We start from the raw sequence: 4746 nt of genomic DNA, 5'->3' as shown, positions 1-4746 counted from the left end.
AATACTAAAAACTGTTAGAGAAAAACAGCAAGTAACCTATAAAGTCAAGTCCTTCGGAATAACTGCAGATTTCTCAGCACAAACCTTAACAGCCAGGAAAGCTTGGGGTGATGTTTTTAAACCCTAAAAGAAAGTAGTTGTCAAAACATACTTTCATATCCTGCAAAAGTAGCCTTTGATGGAAAAATAAAGATTTTTCCATAACAAAGAAATAAAAGACCACTAAGCCAGCACTGCAAAAAAATATTCATAGGAATCCTAGACAGAGATGGGGCCACCAGCACCACAGATCTCAAAGGAAAGCATACATTAAACAAAAGAACTCAGCTCTGGAAAAATAAATGAACTGGTGCAACTCGGTAAACACCTTACAATACCAATAGTCTCAAGTCTTCAGTCACAAGATTCAGATTAAGGAAGAAGTTAAATTATCATTATTTGCGGATGACATGAAGACCCCCAAAAACTCCACCAAAAGACTTCTAAATCTGATAATCAAATTCAGTGGTATAGCTGAATACAAAGTCAACACCCAAAAGTAAATAGCCTTCCTGTACACAAATAGCAAACTCACTGAGAGAGAAATTTGAGAAACAACCCCTTTCACAATAGCATCCCAAAAAATGAAATATCTAGGAATCACTCCAACGAAAGAACTAAAACACCTCTACACTGAAAACTACAGAACTCCGAAAAAGAAGATCAAACAGGATGTCAGAAAATACAAAGATAGCCTTTGTTCTTGAATAGGAAGAAACAATATAGTGAAAATGGCCATGCTTCCAAAATTGTTATACAGATTTAATGTAATCCCAATCAAAATGCCAACATCATATCTCACAGAATTAGAGAAAACAATCCTAAAATTAATTTGTAACCAGAATAGACCTAAGTTAGCAAAGGCAATTCTGGGCAACAAAGGCAAGGCAGAGGGCATCACAATTCCTGACCTGAAACTATACTACAAAGCTACTGTGATAAAAACAGCAAGGTACTGGCAAAAGAACAGATATAAAGATCAATGGAACAGACTAGAAGATGCAGAAACAACTCCAGGCATACCCAGCCACCTAATCTTTGACAAAGGAGCCAAACACCTTCACTGGAAGAAAGCTAGCCTCTTCAATAAATGGTGCGGGGAAAACTGGCTTTCCACATGCCAAACGTTGAAACTAGATCCATGTATTTCACTACGTCCTAATCCTAATGATATAATTGACAATGTGAAATATGAAGAAAAGGGCTAAAGGTGTAGGGAAAGTGGGAAGGGTAGGGGAAAGGTAATAAGGAAAAAAGTATATGAAAAAATGGAAATAAAGCACGTGTAAATGGGGAAGCGAGGGAGGGGTGAAGGGAGGACAAAGGGAAAAAATGAGAACCAAGACCTGGCACATAAAGGTACAAGATCCCAATGATGAATGTAACTGTACTGTATACCTAAAATGTACCAATAAACTCAATGAGAGAAAAAATAAAATCAAAATGGATCAAAGATCTAAATATTAAAATAGAAACACTAAATATGCTGGAAGAGAGAATAGATAGAACACTTGAAGACATAGGAGTAGGCAGACTTCATGAACAAAACCCAGACCACAGGGGAAATACTACAAGAAATCAACAACTGGGACCTCATCTTATTAAAAGGTTTTTGTACAACAAGAGAAACCACCAACAAAGTGAAGAGCCAACCCACAGCATGGGGGGAAAAATTTACCAACTATTCATCAAAGGACTAGTATCCAGAATATATAAAGAACTCCAAAAAATCAGATCCCGCCCAAAATTTAAAGACCCAATCCAAAACTGGACATCTGAAATGAAAAGACACTTCTCATTTGAAGAAGCAGAAACAGAAATATAAACATATAAAAAAAGTTTACTTCACTGGTCATTCGAGAGATGCAAATTAAAACACTGAGATTCCACCTCACTCCAGAGAGAATGGTTGCCGTCAAGAAATCATGCAATAACAAATGCTGGTGGGGTTGTGAAGGAAAAGGAACCCTGCTCCACTGCTTGTGGGAGTGTAGACTGGTGCAACCACTGAGGAAATCACCGTGGAGATTTCTCAAAAAGATAAAACTAGGGGTTCCATCTGACCCAGCTATTCCTCTTCATGGTATCTTCCCAAAAGAATTCAAAGCATTCTACCACAGTGACATATGTACACCCATGTTTATAGCAGCACAGTTTGTAATAGCTAAATCTTGGAAGCAGCCCATATACCCATCAACCAACAGATGGATAAAGAAGATGTGGGGTTTTTTATACACTGGAGCACCACCCTGCCATAAAGAAGGATGAGCTTCAGGCATTTATAGCTAAGTGGATGGACCTTGAGACCATGCTCTTAAGCGAAATAAGTCAGACACACATGTGTAAATACCACATGACTTCTCTGGTGAGAAACTGAAAGTGGAACTGAGGACTAAAATATATAAATGATATTGGGAAATGGGAAGAAAATGTTCAAATGAGAATGGGAATAAGGGAGGCTGGGGGAGAAAGACAGGAAGGGACAAGAAAAAAGTGAAAATAGAAGGAGAAATGAAAACAAAGCTTCTGAACGTAGGGAGGGGAAGGTGTGAGGGCTGGGGGGGAAGGGGAAAAAAGAGGCAAGAAGTGTTGTGTACAGATACAGATTTCCTATGAGTGTCATCATTATGGATGCGTAAAATGCACCAACAAATGTTCTGCTATAAAAATAATTGGACAGCTATCAAATGAAAAATAAGAGTCAGACCGGCAGATGGGGTTGAAAAGGAGACCATATTGCCTACAGGAGACACACCTCATCTGAAAGGAAGCACATCAGGCCTGGGATCTAGCTCAGTGGTTCCACCACCTGCCTCGCTACAACAAGGTCCCAAGTTCAATCTCCAGTACCAATAAAATAAAATAAAGTACATAGACTCAGAGTAAAACAATTAAAAACCATGCTCCATTCAACCAGAAGCCGAAACAAGTAGGACTAGCATTCTTGTTTGCAAACAGCCTAGACTTCAGTCCAAAATCAGAAAAGAATAAGATGACCACTGCACACTAGTAAAAGAAAACACTGAATGTCAGTGCACCCAGCTTCATAAAACAGAAAATATAGGACTTAAAAGGACAGATAGACACCAGTCCCATCCAGTGGGGGGCTTCAATATTCCACTCTCACAATCAGTCAACCAGGCCAAAACATCAACAAAGTAACCCAGGTCATCAGGATCTTCTTGTAAGTTTTCCTCAGGACACTTTATAGTTTTAGGGTTACGCATGTAGATCCATGATTCATTTTGTATATTTGTACACAGTGAAAGGTATCTATGAGCATTATTATTTTTTATACATAGGTATCCATTATTCCAGTACTACTTCTTTTAAAATACTTTTCTTCAGGCCAAGGATTTAGCTCAGTGGTTCCACTGCCTGCCTCGAAACCACAAGGACCAGAGTTTGATTCCTGGTACCAAAAAAAAAAAAGATAAAATATTTTTCTTTGCTATGGACTTGTTTTTGCATCTTTGCAAAAAAATCAATTTACTATAAAAGTACAGATCTTTAGGGGGCCTCTTAATTCAGTTCCACTGATCTGTCTGTCTTGATCACTGCAGCTGTAAGGCTTGACATCAGGTAATGTGAGGCCTCCAATTTTTTTAAATGATTTTGGCTGGTCTAGTTTTTTCAATTTTGATATTAAGCTTAGAATCGATCTGTTGTTTATACACCACCACCCCCAGAAAGCCAGCTGACACTGAGACGGTGTGGAACTAATCCTTCAGATCAGTTTAGGGAGAACTGGCATCTAGGTAACATGAGTCTCCTGGGCGTGAGTGTAATAACTGTGTCCAAGTATCTAATTCTTTTCTAATTTCTCTCAGCAATGTTTGTAAAGGTTAAAGGTCTTGTACATATTTGGCCACACTAATCCCCCAGTATTTCATCCGTACATATTTTTGTGTGGTATTGGGGCTCAAACCTAGGGCTTCACCACCCTCTGGGCAAGCACTGCTGAGCACGAATGCAGATGAATAAACTGCGTGTGTGCTTGCGTGTGTGTCTGTGTGTTGGTCCTGCACCCTGCCCCAAGGGCCGCCTGCTATGTTATTTCTAGCAGCTTCTTTACCCGCCGTAGGGCTTCTCATATCATGCACCGTGGTATCTGTGAACAGAAACAATGCGACTTCCTTCCCACCAGGTGCCCGTGGGCCGCATGTCCCAGCTCAGCACCTCAGGGAGACTCTCCCGGCAGACATGGTGACAGGAAGTGCCCTGACTTCTCCTTGCTCTTAGGGATGAAGAGATGCAGCTTTCCTTTACCAGTTACTCAAGTTTCCCCCTTTCCCTGCCCTCGCTTCAACCCCTCCACCCCTCCCCATTTACAAAGACTTTGTTTCCATTTTTCCCTTTTCTGCACATTTTTTTTCTTTCCCTTCTTTCCTTTCCCCTACCCCTCTGGTCCCTTCTTTCTGATATAGGCCTTTGAGGCTATAAATATCCCTTTGCTTTAGCTGTGTCCCACAGGTTTTAAGATACTGCATTTTCACTTCCATTCCATTTTAAATGTTTTCTAGTTTGCCTCTTGATTTCTTCTTTGACTCAGGAATCATTTCGGAGTGTATTATTTTATTCTCAAATATAGAGATTTCACAGATATCTTTCAGCTATTGTTTTTTATTTTTTATTTTTTGTAGTTTAGGATTTTTTAATTCCATTGTGTTCAGAGACTATGTTTGGTGTGGCCCTGTTAGACTTGTT

This window comes from Fukomys damarensis, unplaced genomic scaffold (genome assembly GCF_012274545.1).
Source record: "Fukomys damarensis isolate Sample0158 unplaced genomic scaffold, DMR_v1.0_HiC HiC_scaffold_19, whole genome shotgun sequence".
Classification (NCBI taxonomy): Eukaryota; Metazoa; Chordata; class Mammalia; order Rodentia; family Bathyergidae; genus Fukomys; species Fukomys damarensis.
This window is presented reverse-complemented; position numbering follows the sequence as displayed.